Consider the following 22581-nt stretch of genomic DNA (forward strand, 5'->3'; position numbering starts at 1 on the left):
TCCATGCATTCCTGAAGGTGTTCATAGAATGTGTTAATAAAGGATTCTGCGATCTGGGCCGTATTTTCCACAGGCCCGGGGGCTTTGAAGGATTCAACATCGGTTTTGAGGAGTGTGAAATTTGCTTTAGAGAAGTTTTTCACTGTGGTTTTCTGGGCAGGGGGTGGGGTCGGGATGTGAATATCCAGTGAGATTAGTTTATGGTCTGATCTTACCAGTGAGGGATACACTTCTGGTCTGGAGCATAGAGTCCCCATGTTGGTGATGATCAGGTCCAGTATGTTTTCCCCTCTTGTGGGACTGGTAACAAGTTGTTCCATAGCATTTGAGTTTATAAATTCTAGGAACCTTTGGGCTAGGGTGTTGGAGCTAGAGTAATGCTCCCAGTCTATGTTTGGGTAGTTGAAGTCACCCAATATAATGATGTTTGGAGAGACCTTCATATTTTCCAGTGTTCTCAGGAAGGCCGAGTGGGGTTCCTGGGTTTGGGAGGGTGGTCTGTAGCAGGCTATAAACTGGAAGGCAGTTTTACCCACTGTTAGTTGCACATGGATAGTCTCTGATGCTTCGTGCTGTGCCACCAACCTGGAGGTGTGGATATCTTTGACGAATATTGATACTCCCCCTCCTTTTGTGGTTAGGTTCAAGTTTTGGTGCCAAAAAGCACGATATGCGGTATAACCTGATAGTGTTGGGGTGCTCTTGGGAGCCTTGAACCAGGTTTCTGTTACTGCACAGATATCGATGTTTTCCATGCTAAGGAGAGTTTCGAGTGCGTGCATCTTGAGGTTTAGACTTCTGGCATTGAGTAGCACTACTCTTAGTTTCTTATCCCTTGTGATACCTATGGAGGTGGGTTTGTCTTTTGAGCCTTGCCTAAAAAAGGCACTATGGGGGTAGCAAGAGCCTTTGCCAATATCCGAAAGCCCAGGGGTGATAGGTGCAAGCCGTCCCTAGCGAAGCATCGTGGCTTGTCGAGCATGTCATCCCAGGCTGACAGGCATTGGATCCCCTTTGAATGACACCAATACTTAAGCCAATTGTTGAAATTGATCATCTTGTCTTCATATTGTGGCATCATATGTATATATATTTATATATATATATATATATATATATATATATATATATATATATATATATATATATATATATATCTACATATATGTGTGTGTGTGTGTGTGTGTGTGTGTATGTGTATACACACACACACACACACACACACACACACACACACACACACACACACACACACACACACACACACACACACACACACACACACACACACACACACACACACACACATAATCAGTTAAACACACAACAGTATGTATTACTTTATTCATGCTCACCAGCTTGTTCAACCAGCCTTGCAGTTCTCTTTTCCTGCTGTCACCTTTTATAGATGATTTCCTCCTTAGCTATAAAGACAAGGCATACGACAATTGTCTTTTACCAGTACCTCACTTTTTCCTTTAATATTATTTTTATGACTACTACTTATATGCAAGGAATTCCATTCACTGCAGCACTTGCTTACTATGTGTTTGTTTAAATATTTATTACTGTTGGAATGTTTACACTTTGCTAATCTTTCCTTCACTGTAAGCTATAAACAAATTCATACACATTTTGTGGACTAGTCTTTTAGAATAATATGCTTTGTATGTAACAGTCTGTGAATTTTTTTAAGCAGGTGTTCACACACAGAAAAATGTAAAAGTGATAATCGTGGATGTTTTTAGTTCCTTAGCTGTACAAAGTGTGTGCTTTGCCTAAGAATTCTAAGCATGTAAGGGGGTGATTTAAAAACATATGCGAAAGTAATACAACTGGTTATTTCTTAATAAAGAATGTGCTGGCCATTCATTTGAATGTGCAGCCCCCATCCACCTCCCTAAACCTGTACTCTGACCAGGGTGTGATACCTGACAAAGATTTCAGCCATTTTGTACATGCTGTTAATATTGTGGAAGAAATAACTGTCTTTTGCAATTATTAAACTAATAACTATTTTTTGTCCTACATAAAACAAAATCTTTTCTTTAGAAAAGCTGTTTGAATGCACTTTAATGACCAATTAAGGTACTGCAATTATTCTTCTTCTTCTTTCAGCTACTCCCTTTAGGGGTCGCCACAGCAGATGATCTGTTTCCATTTCTTCCTGTCCTTTGCATCTTGCTCTGTCACACCAACCACCTGCATGTCCTCTCTCACCACATCCATAAACCTCATCTTAGGCCTCCCTCTTTTCCTGTTACCTGGTAGCTTCATCCTTAGCATCTTTTTCCCAATATACTCTTCATCCCTCCTCAGCACATGTCCAAACCAATGGAATCTTGCCTCTCTGGCTTTGTCTCCAAACCTTCCAACCTGGGCTGACCCTCTAATATACTTATTCCTAATCCTGTCCATCCTCATCACACCCAGTGCAAATCTTAACATCTTCAACTCTGCCACATCAAGCTCTGACTCCTGCCTTTTTGTCAATGCCACTGTCTCCAACCCATATAACATAGCTGGTCTCACTACCCTCTTGTAGACCTTCCCTTTCACTCTTATTGGTACTCGTCTGTCACAAATCACTCCTGACACTCTTCTCCACCCACTCCATCCTGCCTGTACTCTTCTTCACATCTCTTCCACAATCACCATTACTCTGAACTGTTGATCCCAAGTACTTAAACTCATCCACCTTCACCACCTCTACTCCCTGCATCCTCACCATTCCTCTATCCTCCCTCTCATTCACACACATATATTCTGTCTTAGTCCTGCTGACCTTCATTCCTCTTCTCTCTAGAGCATATCTCCACCTCTCCAGGGTCTCCTTCACCTGTTCCGTACTCTCACTACAGATCACAATGTCATCTGCAAACATCATAGTCCATGGGGACTCCTGAGTGATCTCGTCTGTCAACCTGTCCATCACCATTGCAAATAAGAAAGGGCTCAGAGCTGATCCTTGATGTAATCCCACCTCCAAACGCATCTGTTACTCCCACTGCAGACCTCACCTCTGTCACACTACCCTCTTACATATCTTGTACCACTCTTACATACTTCTCTGACACTCCCGACTTCCTCATACAATACCACAACTCCTCTCCATGCTTTCTCTAAATCCACAAAGACACAATGCAACTCCTTTTGACCTTCTCTGTACTTCTCCATCAACACTCTCAGAGCAAACATCGCATCTGTAGTGCTCCTTCCTGGCATGAAACTATACTGCTGATCACTAATCATCACCTCCCTTCTTAACCTAGCTTCCACTACTCTTTCCCATAACTTCATGCTGTGACTGATCAGTTTAATTCCTCTGTAGTTACTACAGCTCTGCACATCACCCTTATTCTTAAAAATTGGTACCAAAACACTTTTTCTCCATTCCTCAGGCATCCTCTCACTTTCCAAGATTTCATTAAACAATTTAGTTAAAAACTCCACTGCCATTTCACCTAAACACCTCCATGCTTCCACAGGTATGTCATCTGGACTAACAGCCTGTCCGTTCTTCATCCTCTTCATAGCTAACCTTACTTCCTCCTTACTAATCCACTGCACATCATGATTCACTATCTGCACATCATCCAACCTTCTTTTCCTCTCATTCTCTTCATTCATCAACCCCTCAAAGTACTCTTTCCATCTGCTCAACACACTCTCCTTGCTTGTGAGTATGTTTCCCTCATTATCCTTTATCACCCTTACCTGCTGCACATCTTTACTAGCTCGGTCCCTATGTCTAGCCAATCGGTACAGGTCCCTTTCTCCCTCCTTAGTGTCCAACCTTTTATACAACTCTTCATGCACATTATCATTAGCCTTCACCACCTCTCTCTTTGCCATGCACCTCATCTCCTTATACTCTTGTCTACTTTCCTCATCTCTTTGACAATCCCACTTCTTCTTCGCCAACCTCTTTATCTATATACTCTCCTGTACTTCTTCATTCCACCACCAGGTCTCCTTGTCCTAATCCTCTTTCCAGATGTCACACCAAGCACCTTTCTAGCCATCTCTCTTACTAGCTCTGCTGTAGTTACCCAGCTATTTGGTAACTCTTCACTGCCACCCAGTGCCTGTCTTAACTCTTCCCTGAACATCACCTCACAATTACCCTTTTTCAATTTCCAGCATTTGATCCTTGGTGCTGCCCTCACACTCATCGTCCTCTTCTTGATCACCAATGTCATCCTACAAATCACCATCCTATGTTGCCTAACTACACTTTCCCCTGACACCACTTTACAGTCTCCAATCTCCTTCAGACTGGCCCTTCTGCATAAGATATAATCCACCTGTGTGCATCTTCCTCCACTCTTGATTGTCACCCTATGCTCCTCCCTCTTGTTAAAATATGTATTCATCACAGCCATGTCCATCCTTTTCGCAAAATCCACTACCATCTGACCTTCTGCATTCCTTTGCTTAACACCATACCTACCCATCGCTTCCTCATCCCCTCTGTTCCATTCACCAACATGCCTATTGAAATCTGCTCCAATCACCAGTCTCTCACTCTTGGGTACAGTCATCACCACTTCATCCAACTCACTCCAAAATTTTTCTTTCTCATCCATCGCACACCCAACTTGGGGGGCATATGCACTAACAACATTCATCATTATACCATCAATTTCCAGCTTCATAAACATCACTCTATTTGGCACTCTTTTCACCTGCAAAACACTCTTAGCATACTGTTCCTTCAGGATAATGCCTACGTCATTTCTCCTCCCATCCACACCATGATAAAACAATTTGAAACCACCTCCAATACACCTAGCCTTGCTCCCCTTCCATCTGGTCTCTTGCACACACAATATACCAACCTTCCTTCGGTCCATCATATCAGCTAGCTCTCTCCCTATAACAGTCATACTGCCAACATTCAAAGTTCCAACCCTCACTATCACAGTCCTAGCCTTTATCTGCCTTCGGGCATGCCTTCCCCCTCTTCTCCTCCTTTGGCCAACAGTAGCCTAATTTCCGCCAGCACCCTATTGGCCAACAGTACTGGTGGCGGCCCTTGTTAACCCGGACCTCGACCGATCCGGTATGTATTTCTGTACTGTTGTCTGCATGTATGATTTGGCAAAATTTTATGCCGGATGCCTTTCCTGACACAACCCTCCCCATTTATCCGGGCTTGGGCCCGGCACAAAGAAATGCACTGGTATGTGCATCCCCAGTGGCTGGGTACTACAATACTAAATGAAATTATTATTTGGAAATGCATTTTTTTCTCTCTGTACGAATACATGAATAATTAGGTTAAAGTACTTTCGCTACTACCTAGGGTAATACAAAACTAAATGAAATAATGTAGCAAAGTAAATTTTTTTTGGCTTCTGTATAAATACATACATTTAAATACATGAAAATATAATTTTAAGTGTACTCATGCAGACATATATCTGCGATTTACAAACATATATATATATATATATATATATATATACAGATCATTTTTCTACTCATACATATAGTACATTTGTATTTATACAGGCAATTATGTTATCATATAAACATTCCACATATATCTAAATACAGATGCAGTTCTGTGTACATCTATGTTTATGCTTTCTTTTGCACTATTATAATAACATTACAGATACATATTTGCACTTACACATATTACTTCTACCAAATACTTACAATTATGCAATCTTCTTATAATTTATTTTTTCAAACTTGTTTAGTATGACCCTCCCCACAAAAAATAATACTTACTATAAAACCCTGACCTTCTTGCCACTATTTGGTCAACCCATTCAGTCAGCTGGGTAGGCATATGCTTCTGTAGGTTGTCACACATGTTGCTTCACTGTTGGCTGGAGTGGGTGACCCTGAAACCACATATGTATGCCTGCAACTTCTCTGGAACTGACTCCCTGAGAAGGTGGGCCATTCTCAAGGTCTCCTTATCTGACAAGCTTGGAGTGTGACCTCATGCCTTAACAGATGTTGCAATCATTAGAAATGTCAGAACCCAAATGAAAATATGAGCAGAACTGTGGTTCACCATTTAGAACCACTCCCTCGGGGGTGTGACATCACATCAACCAAACGCAGTTAACCAGCAAAGGTATTAGATCAGGCACTGTTATTAATGGCAAGTTTAGTTTAATCAAAAATGCTTTGTCACATACATATTTTGTTTTTGTAAAGAAATACATTCACATTTCATTTATATCGTGAATAAACAACAGTATGCACTCATCCTTTTTCTTTATATGACAATTTTTGGGCATTGTCTTAGCTACCTTTTTTGGAGTATTACACCTGGATGTCATTTATTCATGCAGTACAGCAGCAGTAATATTTTTTTCTTGTAGGGAAGGTTCGCAGAAACTGTACGAGCGATTACCAATATTTATGAAATGTTGACTGGTTTGAGGTGAGAAAGTCTGATGTTAGATGGGCAGAGACTTTCATTTATTCATGCAGTAGAGCTTCAGTATTTCTTTTTTTTTGGGAGGGTTGCAGAAATAAATATTCTTATGTGAGTGATTACCAACTTTTCTGAACTGTTGAATGGTTTGAGGTGAGAAGGTGTGGCAGATTGCACTTCATAGTTGTGCAAACTGTTATGCATATTACTCCATTTTGTTATCTCTTGTAAATAGATTCATATTTGAGCATATCTGAGGTGAACTTCACATTACTATGGCATATTGGGCATTGCTGAAGACTGCTGCAGACTCCACCACTTCTGCAATGTGTTCATGTGAACCAAAGGCAAGGTTCATGAGCAGCTAAAGCTGATTTACATGCAAAAGTGGCCATACACAATCACATATTACTACAATTCATCAAGACACATCTAAAATGGCCTAATTTGCATACAAAATCTACATATGGACCTGAATTTGTTTATGACATAGTTTAACACTGCCATATTACTGGTGTTGGGTGGCAAATGACTAAGGAAACTCTGGAGTTTTTATTGTAAAACTTAATAGAAATTATTGTAAAATAAAATAACATACTTTATAATGATATAAAATTAGTGAATTCACTTTAATAAGTTTCTGTTACTAATATGATGGACATATTACATTGGCAAAGCTACCATTTGTGATTAGAAAATCATTACACAGCAGTGAAATGATTAGTGATCACTGAGAAAATCATTTACTTTGGTGTCATATAGTGATAGTTCATGTAATTTAACTGTGAAGTACTGAAGTTGTAAGGATGTTTTCTTGGCTCAACATATATCTCTCTTTACTTGCAAATTTCTATGTGTCACTGATGAATGAAAAATGACAGTATTATGAATATAAGACAGTTGTAGGGGATATAAAAAGGATGAGTCTGTTAAACAAATTGCTTTACTGTTGTGAATGTATTTATGATACAGCAGATATTACTATAGTACAACTTCAAAAGTCTGGACTGAGATTTTACGTCTATGTAATTATAGCGTTTGTGCCACCTACCTTTTTATGAGCAAACATGCTGTCATTGTTGTGTTGTTCAAACTGATAATTACATCAAAAGTTTTTTTGTGTATGGTTGTAGCATAGTTTTTCATGTGCAGTAAAGGTGCAGAACAAAGAATCAAGGTAGGAAAAGGAAACATTCAGCCATGACGAAAACTGATTCTCACAGCAGCCCTTAGAACATGCGGGATACATCTGTTTAGTAAAGGGAGGCCCAAACAAATTGAGATAACAAAATCCTGAAATCAAGTTGTTCTAGACATTAATACAGTCGGTGTAAGAAACTACACATTAATACAGGGAAAGAATACAGTAAATGATATGGTAGGACATGCTAGCACCAAGGCAAGGCAGAATGCAAATGCCCCTACCAGTATGGGGTGGGGCTCCATTGATTATTCCGTTAACACTGGATGAGTAATACCCTCCTCTCCAACTGTGGGAATGATTATGACACAGAAGAAGATAGCAGTGGAATAGTCAGAGGTGGTGAGGACACTGCTGTTACCAACATTTACAGCAGCAACACTCATCTCTCCAACAGATTGGTTTAAATATAGTATTATCCATTTATAAAGAGAATCGAATGCTGACATGAAATGATTGTATTAAACACATGACAAGTACTATTCATAGGTGAGCTTTCTACCTCTACAGAGAATGACAATGAAGACAGTGTGCATAGTAAGTGTCTCCCATTTCTCTTTAATACACTATTGCATGCTATTTCTTTATTAGTAATGATTTCAAATACTTTTTCAAGTGTCAGCAGCAGAAACAAACAGTTCCACTTTATCAATAAATTTGGAGGATATTAGCAGCAGAACAGCTGTTGAAGATGATGATGATGATGATAACATAGTTATATCTGTGAGACAATGTGAGAAAATTGACACGATGATGATAACATAGTTATATCTGTGTGACACTGTGAGAAACTTGGCACAATGATGATAACATAGTTATATCTGTGAGACAATGTGAGAAAATTGGCACGTGTTTAATGGCAGCATCTCACATCACACAGCATGTTAGTAACTCTGCAGGAAGTGACAGTGCAAGACAGTCAAGTATATGCTGACATTACACTCATACTTATACAGGAGGAAAAGCCATGTACCTCTACTCCAGTATCTCTAACCTCAGATGAGCACTTTCAGGATGGTGATAAACATTTAGAGGTAACAGTGCCCATAGTGACATCTTTACAAAGGAGAACCAGGACAAGAATTTGTTACAGCTACTCCAGAAAACATGTGAAATATTGGCTGCCCAGCAGCAAATGTGCTGTAACATTGTTAGGGCTCAGAGCACTGCCACACAGAATCAGCTGGAAATGGTCAGAGTCCTTCAGGGTATGCATGAGGATTTCCAATACTACTTTGAAAGAAATGGACCATAGTAGGGATGATGTTATGATCTCACTGATGTATAGTATGGTGTCACACCAAGCATAAGTGGCTGACTCCATTTGTACACTAGTTAGGACATACCAGGCTCAAGCAGGAGTCAGTCGTGGAAGAGGAAGAGGGCAAGGTATGTCTGGACATGTGAAGTCAGATCACAAAACATTACAACTTCTTCTCATGAAAGTACTGTAATTATTTGTTGGGAACAAGGACAACAGATTTCATGCAGGCCACATCAGTGTTCATCTACATTTAGCAGAACCTCTCATTCAAGGTCCCAATCACATTCTTGCGGGACTGTCAGACTGATGTCTGGAGGAACACCTGCATCAAGTAGGTCACAATATTGGACCAACTTTCCATCCAGCTCTGACAGCCACTCTTCAAAATCACTTGCATTACCACCTAACCTATCTTTAGGAGATATGTATGACACATATGACCTTGACCTACTGTTAATCATGTGACATTTCTCTTACTTACAATCTGACCTTCACAAACACAGGTCAATGTTTAACGTGAAAAGGAATAAGTTATTAAAAAATGGTGGGGAGGGGCTTAGGACAATTTTTCAACTTTTGGCATTTCATTCTTGTAATGGTACTGCATAAAATGCAATAGAACTGTGGAAATAATTCTGTATGTCAGCACATATGATTGCAGTCATTAACCCCAATGCTCTATGCATTACTGTTGTTTTAGCTGGCAGTTATGTACAACTTAAAAGTAGTAACACACAAGGCTTTATAGAAACACAATAAGGAGAAAAATTAAAGATTAAAGTAAGTATCCTTCCATGTAAACAAACCCTGCTGCCACTTCACCCTCACCATTGCACAAACGATGTTATTTTTTTCCTGAGGCCAGAAATTATTCTGTATGACAAAATAAAATAATCTGATCTGTACCTTAACAGACAACACATAGCTTAAATTGAGAAACATTGCATAATATAAAAAAATATGATACTGTTTTATTTAAATGCAAGGTATGACCACATGTTAAATACTTAATTAACACGTTTTACTAATTGCACCACTTCTGGCAATTTGGTGTGTATATACTTTGGTAAACCAACTCAGTAGACTATATCGTGCAAAATAGTTAAATATTTGATTCAGTACTCAGGTATGACTTTTACAAACAACTATATGAGTAACTATTCTGAAATTTTTAAAAAATTAAGGATGAGAAGGAATGTCTTATGAACAGTGAAAGTAGACTATGCGCCACACTGCATGGCCCACATGTATCAAAGCATACAGTGCCAGACTAGAGTCAAGCTCAACAGGGTCTTCTTTCCCCGCTGATTCTGCCAAGCCTATTCCCTTGGTTGTGGTTTTCCTAGATAGTAGGCAGGGACAGTGGGAATCTCATTCATCCATTCATGCACATCACTAATTAGATGAAAAGGCATTGATTACCTTAAGACAGTCATAGTTACTCCCACCTTTTACCCACACTTCATTGAATTTCTTCACTTTGATATTCAGAGCACACTGGGCAGAAATCACATCCCATCAACACCCGTCTTGAGACTTCACTTGTACAACAAAAGGAAACACTAACCTAAATGGCATGGTCCATAGTTCTGATCTAGACACTGTGCCTTTACCTGTATAGCTGTATGCCATGCATGATCCTGCCACATGGGTTCCCTAACCACTGCTGCCAGCTGGTCATCATTAATCATAGTAGCACTGGAACTGCAGTGACAGCATGGGTCACTTCACCACCAGACCTGTGCTTGATAATGTGCAGAATGCAACATGCATTAAATATCCTACACACAGATTCTGAGTCATACTGAAGGGCACCCCAGACTCATCCAGGTACCTAAAGATACTCATCAGGAGGCCAAAGACCTTCTCAGGTCTGTGTTACAGATGTCTTCTGTAGCTCTTCTTGGATTTCTCACTGGTGTCAAATCTGATGTACGGTAACAGATCTTTCACAGCTAATAGTCTAAATCAGTTACTCAGATTTACAACATTGGAGTAATCTCTCTTGAGACATGATATGATGTGATAAAGTAATGGAGTAGAACATTTGAATTATGTTTTTTGCAGTCCTATGGTTTATATACCAAGACTGTAAAGATATGTTGTCGTTTTATCTTTCTACCCCCTCAAACTCAACCAACATCTGTCATTCATTGTATCAGTCTTTTATAACTTAGGAAAGGAATAAAATATAATTAGTCTTTAAAAAGCTGGCCATGCAACTGCCATAAATATGTTTTCAAACTTTCTTTTTCCTTTGGATAAAAACTTGGAATATAACTGCATCTTCTCAGAACCATGATCACAAAGACATTGATTGTCTGCCTCATAATGAACATTTGTTTAATGGCAGTCATAATACAAATGATGCTGCATTTGCCATCATGAATATAAGACAGTGAAGTGCTGGCTGATAACTACTTATTGGGGCCATTATCACTGAACTAAAAAAATCACTCTGTGTTCCATTGTCCTTATCCAAACCTCAGAAATACAGAACAGATTCACTGATAATCACTGACAAGGTTCTAGTATCTGACAGCTTTAGTACAGTGCCTCATACATTTGAAATCTGTGGAGGCTGTGTTTAGAGTCCATTTGTTTTCTCATGGTACATTATCTCTCTAATCGATGTAAACTCTGCTCAGAATTTTTTTCTCTTAGTAGCTGGTCAGGTTATCTTCGCTGAGAGAGCTAATTTTATACTGCCCATTCCAATGCAGTATATTCATTTTAAGCATAGATTACAAACAGGAGCAATATGATTCAATCTGGTATTATTGCCAAACTAACAAATGTGCTATAGGGCTTGCATAGACAGCTGGACATAGATAGACAGCTAGATAGATAGAGAGATGATGGATAGATAGAGAGATAGATAGACAGATAGATAGATAGATAGATAGATAGATAGATAGATAGATATATATAGATAGATAGATAGATAGATAGATAGATAGATAGATAGATAGATAGATAGATAGATAGATCAATCCACTGGGAAAACTAATCATGCACCAATGCACTGGCCCAACGCTTCCTAGAATTCATCAATTCTAATGCCTTGGACCAGCTCATTCTTATCCTCACTAGAGGAAGCAACATCCTTGACCTGGTTATTACTAGCATGGGCAAACGTTGCTCTACACCAATAGTCAAGTCCTCCCTGGTTAGATCTGACCACAGACTAATCACCATGGAAATCCACATTTCACCCACACCCCCCGCAAAGGTAACCACCATGAAAAATGTCTCCAAAGTTGACTTTGGGCTCCTAAAAACAGAGGAGGCTAACTTCATGGCACCCATGTAAATGGAAAATAGATGCATGACTGCCGAATCATACACCAATGCACAGGATGAACGCGTTCATAAATGCACGGAACTAGCCATACCCAACAGAACCAAGAGGCTCTCCTCTAAAAAAAAGGAAGCAAATCTGGTATTCCCCTGCCATTAATAAACTCTACAATAGATGGAAGAAACTGTTGTAGAAAAAGGTGAAGTCCCAAGACTGGAAAAACTCCCTTACTAGCCTCAACAAAAAGTTGAGATCCCTCATCAAAACCTCTAAAGCCAGCTATGAAAGCAGAATTGCAGCAGACACTAAAAACAACCACAAAGCCTTCTATAGTTATATCAAGAATCTCCATGGCAATACCCAGGTTTGCTCTGAGTTACTGCACAATGGTACCACCTATACTGAGCCAACAGATATTGCCAACATACTGGCCAACAGATTCAGTCCCAACTTTACCCCCCCCCCCCACCAAAGGACCAAACACAATACTGGAGGAATGCCAGGCACCCAACATTACTGCAGTACAGGTTAAAGCTGCATTGTCCAAGGCCAAGAATACAGCTTCCATGGGACCTGATAATATCCCTGGATGTGTTCTACATGAACTACAAAGTGAACTGGCACCACATCTGTGTGCCCTGTTCAATCATAGCCTCACCTCAGGTTTTGTCCCTACCAAATGGCACACTGCTACAGTTATCCCTCTACATAAAGGGGGAGTGACTACAGATTCTGGGAATTATTGCCGCATTAGCCTGACGAGTCTGATATGTAAGGCTATGGAGCACATCATCATGGACCTAATTAACAAGGATATAGGGAATCTCCAAACTTTAGATCCCACTTAATTCAGTTTTGTGAAAGGTAGATCATGCCTGCTCAACCTGGTTGACTTCTTTGAGTCACCAGAGCTGTGGATGAAGTCAAGGCAGTTCATACAGCTTACCTCGATCTGGTCAAGGCCTTTGATACCATTCCCCACTCAGGAATTATTAATAAACTCACCAAACTAGGCATCAACTCCTCTATCACTAGGTGGGTTGCAAATTGGCTCACAGACAGAACACACAGTGTGAAAATAGCAGACTCCAAGTCAGACTGCCGACCAGTCACGAGTGGAGTCCCACAGGGATCAGCCCTGGGTCCTCTCCAGTTTGGCATCTACTTCTCAGAATTCCAGGCCAACACAGAGGGACTCTGGCTGACCAAGTTCACAGATGAATGCAAGCTGGGAGTTATTATTAACTCCCCAAGTGATATAGACATCCTACAGAAAGGCATCACTGAAACCAATGACTGGTGTCAAAACCATGGCCTTAAGCTTAATGCCAAAAAAATGCATCGTTATCCCCTTTGGGAAAAACTCAGTTCCCACTAATTACCATATCGATGGGAGCCCACTGAACACTGAAGGTGTTATAAGAGATCTGGGGACACAGGTTGACAGCAACCTCTCCTTCAACCACCACATTGCCATTGTGGTCAGAAAATCCTTCTATGTGACACATCTCATTACCAAGGGTTTTGCATCCAGGAAGAAAGAGGTTATCATCTCTCTCTACTCTTCCCTCATTACACCAATAATCGAGTATAATGCCCCATTTGGCATGTACCTCACTAGACACATGCAACAGCTGGAAAGGCCACAAAGGTACCTCATGAAGAGTATCCTAGGCCTTAAACACATGTCCTACATGGACAGACTCAAAAAACTCCAGCTATTCTCTGTCTCATATCATGTACTAAGAGACAATCTCTGACTTATAAAGCCATGTCTGATGTAGCTCTGTTAGAAATGCTACATCTAAAGAAATCCCTCCACACCACATGCCCCAGAGACCTCAACCTCATTGCCACAATCAACAGAACATGCTGGATGGACAGGTTCATAGCCCAGAGACTGCCCATGCTCTGGAATAGACTTCCCATACATGTCAAGCAGAGCACTTCACTGGCCCTTTTCAAAAGAAATCTTGATGAGTGGATGGGAAATTCCAGTGGCTCTACTTGATAGAGGTACTGGGAACTAACTTCGGGTGGCACAATGCCAGGGCACTTCTATGGGCTAGGCTTGTAAAGGCTCCAGGGCCATTAGCCTAGTATGCACCTATGATAGATAGACTGATAGATAGAAGGCAGTTCTGATAAATCCAGTGTTACTAAAACTAAAATAATACATTTTCTTGCTTAAGCTCATGATTGGAACCCAGTCTGTCCTTGTATTTTACCTAGATATGTTTGATTCTAAAACAGATTCATTATTAAAGTAGTCGGTGGTGTTTCCAGCTTGCTAATTGTATTAGCTAGAGTGACGCAGTTACTTGGATACTCATTCCTAGATTAAATACATCCTTCATATTATTATCTCTGCATTATCATGGTATCGTAGCTTGAGATTTATTTAATACAATGGTGTACTTTGCACAGCCTGCACCAGCATAATAATCTCACCATATAAACCTATAAGAAGCAAACAGCCCTTCCTTTAAGATCAGATTCATATAGCCCTCAATGATAACTTGTGTTCAGTACTAGCACACCCCTATTGAAATGGTAAATTATGCTAGATCTTTGCTCATCTATCAGCTAATACATTACCTTGTTCTAGCCTGCAACACAATAATTACTGAGGAGAAAGCTTTCTATATCTGCAATTTCTAAGAAAGAACTCTCGGGGGGAGGGGGTATGTATACATTAGGTATACGCTACATTATCCTCATTCCTTACTGACTCAGAGGAGTCCTCCCGGGTGGTAGCCTATTAGTTTTCTTATTCTTCTTTACATCAGAAAGGGACTGGGATAAACAGCAAGCACCCATGTCGGTCTCTGAAATACAGCAAAGTGAGGTTTTGTTAATGTCTTTTTTCATTTTATTCTGCTTATCACTACTTATCACCAAGAGGTTACGCTTAAACAGAATAGTGCATATTGGTCTCTAGTACAACTTATGTTCAAAATGCAGATTTCCATTGTATGGGTATTACATCTCTGCTCTCAGTAAATAATGGGGGGGGGGCATCATCAAATGCATAAAGTGTTAATGACTGACTATTGCCTGTATCCAGTGCAGTGGTCAGAAGCTTAATCCTGAACAAAACAAACAGACTTAAGAGCCTGCCTTATCTAGACAAGGTAACTATTAATGCCAACCCATTTTAGGTAAAGAGAAATTACATTTTTATTTTTATTTATTTATTTTACATTTGTTGACCGGGATAGTCAGACTGGATGCATGTCCATTTTCAGTGGAGGCCCGGGGAGAAAAGCTCCAAGGGTAAGCAGATACAGCATTACATAATACCAGCATTACATATTACAAACAGACTATTTACAGAGATTACATATGTAAGCAAGTTAAACAAGTTCCACAGGTTACAGTTAATCCTGAGGACAAGTCAGGATTAAATTAAATTACACAGTAAACTGGTTAACAGATTTTTACACATTCTAGAGAGAGTTAGCCAGGCTTGATACATTGACATAGCCAGTTAAGTGACAAATGTTGTTTGAGTAAGGTAATATCAGCTGGAAGAGAGTTCCAGGATCTACTTACAGAGTTTGCAAAGAGAGAATCACCGGCTGTGTTATTAATTTTGCTAGTCTGAATTAGTAGTTTGTTAGAGGATCGAAGCGGTCTAGGATTGTTATAGGGGGTGATAATATTTTTAAGTGCAGGAGTATTGTCCGGATTATAGAGGATTTTATAGGCCATAATCAGTTGGTTATACTGGATTAGGCTGGGTAGTTCAAGCCACCCAAGCTGATTTAGATTGATGCAATGATGTGTCCTAAAAGGCAGCCCAGTGGCAAACCTGGCAATGTGGTTGTAGCAAACTGACAGTTTGTTAAGGACAGTCTTGTTTAAATTCGAGAGTAGAGGGGATGCATAGAGAAGGGTTGAAAGAAGGTGAGAGTGAGCTATGGCAATTTTAGCTGGAGGGGTTAGGAAGGGTTTTATTCTGTAAAGTGACCCTAGTTTTTTATTGATGGTTTTAATAGTTTGGTTAACGTAGGTCAAATTTTAGATTATTGCCTATGATGACATCTAATAGCTTTGTAGATGGGTCAGGGGAGATTATTGTGCCATCATTTGATTTTATGGTAAAGGTGAAAGTGGTAGACCTACGTCTTGGTGAAAATAACAGCATTTTAGTTTTTTTGGGATTTAAGATCAGATGATGTTCAGAAAGCCAGTTTTCTATTGTATTAAAGGTGGTCTGGGTAGCTGACCATAACTCTACTGGAGATGTGGCTGAGCAAATTAGAGTAGAGTCATCAGCATATTGGATACAGCTGACTTTTGGGATGACAGTATAAAGGTCGTTAATGAAGATGGAGAACAGCAACGGCCCTAGTATAGAGCCTTGTGGTACTCCAAGGGTGTTAGGTAGAAGGTTAGAGAGTTTGTTCTGCCAAAGGACAGCCTGCTGTCGACCATTCAGGTAGGATTGAAACCATTGGAGGGCTCCAGTATCTAGACAGAATGTTTGCAGGGTGTGGATTAAAAGTTGGTGATCAACCATATTGAATGCCTTGAAAAGATCCAAAAAGAGGGCTGAGGATATATAACTATTGTTGCGATTATGGTTTATGGTGTTAGTACAGGCTAGGAGGGCTGAAGTAGTGCTGTGATGAGGAAGGAAGCCATGCTGAGTGTCTGCCATAAGGCGATTTTGGATTAGGTGGTGCATGAGTTGCCTATGAATACATTTTTCCATAATCTTTGCAAGTGGAGAGAGTATAGCTATTGGCCTATAATTGGAGAATTCAGTAGAGCTGCCTCCTTTGTGAAGTGGGATTACATAGGATACTTTCCAGATGGTGGGAATTTTAGCTTCTACTATGGTTCGACTGATTAGTATTGAGACGGGGTAAGTAATAGCATCAGCTGATTTTTGTAGGTACTAGGCAGGGAGTTGATCAGCAGAAAGTGTAGTGGGTTTTAATTTTTTGATCAAGGTATGGATAAGTGAAGTAGTGACTGGTTGGTAGCTGAATGCGAGTAGGTTTCTAGGGGTGCTACTTTCAGGACCAGGGAAGCTAGGAGGTAGTTGGCTAGCTAGGGCTTGAATTGTCTCAGTAAAGAATTGGTTAAAACTATCAGAAACATCTTCAGGGGTTTTATCAATAGTAGTAGCAGGGATTGGGGTTGAAGTTTGTCCAGGATGTAGTAGATTATTTAAACCTGCCCAAACCTTCTGAAGGTTATTTTGATTTACTGTCTGTAAATTACAGTAATATTGTTTTTTGTCTTGTAAAATTGATTTTTTGGTTTCGTTCCATCCAGCTGGGAATAGGGTACCCTTCTCCAAACTTGAAATCTTGACTCTGAGTCTTGCGATTTCAGCTTAGTAATAACAAATTAGTATGCATGTAAGTTTTGGTTTGGTAGCTGCAGGGAATTTATGTGTCTTTGTGACTAATAAAGTTTGGAATGATACATCAGAGTTATCTACTGAATGGAGTGCAAGACATTTTGTTGACAGGAAAACTTTCTCCTTTGTGTAACTTCTTTCAGCACTTTTGTTTAAGCAGTCACTATATTTGGCTGACCATAGTTATGTTTTATATACTTTCTGGTTTATAGCTGAAAATTTTTTATATATTTACTTATTTTGTTAACTGAGCAGGTGGGTTGGTCCAAGAACCTTTTTCTGCCATAACTCAAGCCAAAAGTTAACCACAATGCATTCATACAAAATAAATTAGTCACATTAAATACAGGGCCAACACTGACTAAAAATTAATTATACACTATATAAATTCCATGACTGACAAGTATATATAAAACTGCAAACCATGTTTAAAAAATGCAGTTCTGTACTTACACATGATGAGGTATCTCTGTACCTTGCAGTCTCATACTGGTGAATTCACCATTGTGCCTTCAATGGATTGATGGACCATTTAAATCTTCATTACGAAAGTGTTTGCACTTGTACTTATTTATCAGATGGTGTTTTTTTTCTCCTTGTCCATTGAAGCTCCATATGAAAAGCATTCCAGAATGGCTAGGGTGACCTTACAGAATGGCTTCACTAAGGAGGATAAGGTGTATGAAGGCCTTTACAGCTGAAGTCTTGACTGGCCTCTTAATTTATACTTTACGTTTCTCATAAACAGCAATTGTTTTAATGGAGACAATAACTGTTATTAGGCAGTTTGAAAGTGAGTATAGTCAAAAGAAATGCTGTTTGGAATTCTACTGGAAGCCATTTAGTCCATTCAATAGTATAACAGTGATGTTCTCTCTCAGATGTAAAATGAATAAAGCACAGTATTTTGTGTTCTGTGGCTTGTAAGGTAGTGGATGAGATAAAAGGGAAGCAAAAGATAGAGCATATTCCTGTAGGTATAAGGACATTTTTGGCAGTGCCAATGCGTACTTGTGTTGGTAGAAGGTGGAAGATTTTGGGTGATACTCTAAGCTGTATGATAACTTTGTCAGTTTGAAGGTCTGTGTGATGATGAGGAATAAATGCTGGTCCAGCATAATGCCTGAATACCTTTATTTATTGATAAGTATAAAGATTATTTCTTAATGTAATGATAATAGTAGGCTGCTATAATGATTGCAGTCTATGCGGGGTAGCAAAAAAAAAAAATAACAGAGTGCTTTTTAAAATTCACAGAAACTTTATTGCTCATTAGCTAATTTTATATATATATATATATATATATATATATATATATATATATATATATATATATATGCAAAGTCATTATGTTATTGTAAAGTTAGTATGTAAGTTGATTTATATGCTAAGTCTAAGGCTACATTATCTGCATATAGTGTTACCATGAATTGGGAACCTCATATAGCAGAATTTTAATGAATAGTGAGAACAGAAAAAGGACCTAATGCTGATCTCTATTGTTGAGTTGAAGGAGTTATTTGAGTAGATGACAAATGTTCTATTTTGTATGACGTTCATAGGTTTATAGGATGTTACTAGGCTATCGATCCAAGGGTCCTTACAAGTCTAGCCGTTTAGACCCACTATAACACTAGATAAGAAATAATGTCTATATCCAGATTTTTCTAGCAAGGATTACCTATGTCCAGCAGAGAAGCAGAGGCAATCCCCAGCAGAAATTTAAGATTCCCCATCTAGGTGTTCAGGCTGTATTTAGGCAGGGTAATGGAGGTGCTCTGCTTGACATCAATTGGAAGCCTATTCCAGAGTGGCAACATTTGAAAGAGGTATCTGTCTCTCCACTAGGTCCTATTTATGTTGCAAGCTAGATTTTAGGTCTCTGGAGCAGGTGACTGTAGTCCCATTTGACTTATGGATATGCAGCATTTCCATTAGATGTGGGTCAGAGATGGCCCTGTAAGCCAGGCATAGGTCAGCGCTAAGTAGTCTATATGTCACAGAATACAATGACAGTGACTTCAATCTGTCCATATAAAACATGTGGTGGAGACCCTGAATTGTCTTAGTTAGAAATATCTGAGGTCTCCTGAGTTGCTGCAAGTGCCTGGAATGGTACATACCAAAGGGAGCATTGCACTCTATAATAGGCCTGATGAGGGTTGAGTACAGGGGAGTTATGACTTCTTTTATTCTTGTGCTGATGCCTTTGCTAATCAGATGAGTGACATAGGATGCTTCCTCACCACAATAGACACATGGTGGTCAAAGTTGAGGTCACAGTCAACTTGTGCTCTCAAGTTTCTCACTGCTGAATTGGTACTTAGGGTTTTATTGTTTCATTTTATAATCAGCAGGCACATTGTTTTTGCTGAAAGGAATGATGATGTATTTAGGTTCATACTAGGCTATCTGCCCTAGGGAATTTATAAGCCTAGCCAGAGTGTGTTTGGCTTTCGCCACCCATTTTAAATGAATTTTGCTATGCCCTTTTTCGACGTTAGTATACTGTGTCTCTGTCTAACAGTGACACAGAAGTGCTACCCGGGGAAAACCTACGATCTCCCATCCACTCATCAAGATTCCTCTTGAAGAGAGTCAATGAGGGACTCTGCCTAACCTGGATGGGGATTTTATTCCAGAGTGAAGGGAGCCTCTGGGTTATGAATCTGTCCCTCTAGCATGTCCTATTTATTTCAGTGCTGAGGTTCAAGTCTCTCGAGCGCCTAGCTCGATGGTATTTGGATTTTCTATTTTGCTATGCCCTTTTTCGAGGTTAGTATACTGTGTCGCTGTCTAACAGTGACACAGAAGTGCTACCCGGGGAAAACCTACGATCTCCCATCCACTCATCAAGATTCCTCTTGAAGAGAGTCAATGAGGGACTCTGCCTAACCTGGATGGGGATTTTATTCCAGAGTGAAGGGAGCCTCTGGGTTATGAATCTGTCCCTCTAGCATGTCCTATTTATTTCAGTGCTGAGGTTCAAGTCTCTCGAGCGCCTAGCTCGATGGTATTTGGATTTTCTGAGGTGCAGCATGTCAATTAATTCCGGGTTGGACATGGCTTTATACGTCAGGCACAGATTGCCTCTGAGCTGGCGGTATGCCACTGAGTAGAACTGGAGTTTCTTTAACCGGGCAGCATATGGCATCTGTTTGAGCCCTTTGATCCTCTTGGTGAGGTACTTTTGGGGTCTTTCCAGTTGCTGCAGGTGTCTGGTAAGGTACATCCCAAAAGGGGCATTGTACTCAATTATGGGCCTGATGAGGGATGAGTAAAGAGGCACAATGACCTCCCCTGATCTAGATGTGAATCCCTTCATGATTAGGTGGGCTATATAAAATGTTTTTCTAACCACTTTGGGCACGTGGTTGTCAAATGAGAGATTGCTATCAACTTGGGTCCCCAGGTCCCTAATTACTTCTTCTGTACTTAATGGATTACCACCTATGTGGTAATTTGTGGGCACTTTGTTTTTGCCAAATGGGATGACTATACAGTTTTTGGCATTTAGCTTGAGGCCATGGCAATGGCACCAGTTGTATGTTTCTATGAGGCCCTTTTGGAGGATGCTTGTGTCGGCTGGAGAGTCAATTATGGTGCCCAGTTTGCAGTCATCTGTGAACTTGGTCAGCCACAGTCCTTCTGTGTTGGCCTGTACCTCCGAGAAATATATACCGAACAAGAGAGGTCCCAGGACTGAGCCTTGTGGGATGCCACTTGTAACTGGTTTGGAGTCTGACATGGCTCCAGCAATTCTAACCATGTTGGTTCTGTCCTTGAGCCAGTTTGCAACCCATCTAGTGACATAGGGGTTTATATTTAAGTTGGTGAGCTTATCTATAATGCCCAGGTGGGGTATTGTATTGAAGGCTTTTGCGAGGTCCAGGTTGGCTGTGTGGACCACCTTCCCCTCGTCAATGGCCTTGGTGACTGTTTCAAAGAAATCGACCAGGTTTAAGAGGCAGGATCTGCCCTTAACAAAGCCAAACTGGGTAGGATCCAGTGTCTGTAGGTCCCCAATATCTTTATTTATGAGGTCCATGATGATCCTTTCCATAGCTTTGCAGACCAAGCTAGTCAGGTTTATGGGGCGATAGTTTCCAGGATCCATTGAGGCACCACCTTTGTGGAGAGGGACCACTGTTGCTGTATGCCACTCTTTGGGTACATATCCTGTAGTAAGGCTGAGATTGAACAGTAGTTTTATGTTTGGGTTTAGCTCTTCTTGGAGTTCATGTAAGATGCAGCCCGGGACACCGTCTGGTCCCATTGATGCTGTGTTTTTTGCATTGGAGAGGGTGGCTCTTACCTGAGCATCTGAGATGTCGGGGGGGCAGCACTCTGCTGGGATAGATATTTGCCCTTTTTGGTGGGGAGGGGGGGAGAAGTTTGTGCTGAACCTGTCAGCTAGGATGTTGGCAATGTCTGTGGGCTCGCTGTATTTTTTGTCATTTTGGACTAATTCGGAGCATATCCGGGAATTCCCACCCAGGTTCCTAACATAACTAAAGAAAGCCTTGTGATTATCCTTAGTGTCCTGTGCAATTTTTCTTTCGAAGCTGGCCTTAGACGATTTTATGAGTGTCCGTAGTTTTTTGCTAATACTGATGAGAGATGCCTTCCCTTTTTGGGATTTTGCTCTATCATGTAGTAGCTTCCTCCTTCTATTGTATAGTTTGTTTATGGCTGGGGTCCACCAGACAGGACGTCTGCCTTTGGAGGATTGGGTCTTGGTTTTATTTGGGATTGCATGATCCATGCATTCCTGAAGGTGTTCATAGAATGCGTTTATAAAGGATTCTGCGGTCTGGGTCGGATTTTCCACAGGCCCGGGGGCTTTGAAGGATTCCACCTCGGTTTTGAGGAGTGTAAAATTTGCTTTAGAGAAGTTTTTCACTGTGGTTTTCTGGGCAGGGGCTGGGGTCGGGATGTGAATATCCAGTGAGATTAGTTTATGGTCTGATCTTACCAGTGAGGGATACACTTCTGGTCTGGAGCATAGAGTCCCCATGTTGGTGATGATCAGGTC

Source organism: Protopterus annectens, chromosome 5.part1 (genome assembly GCF_019279795.1).
Source record: "Protopterus annectens isolate FY-2018-M chromosome 5.part1, PAN1.0, whole genome shotgun sequence".
NCBI classification, from domain to species: Eukaryota; Metazoa; Chordata; order Ceratodontiformes; family Protopteridae; genus Protopterus; species Protopterus annectens.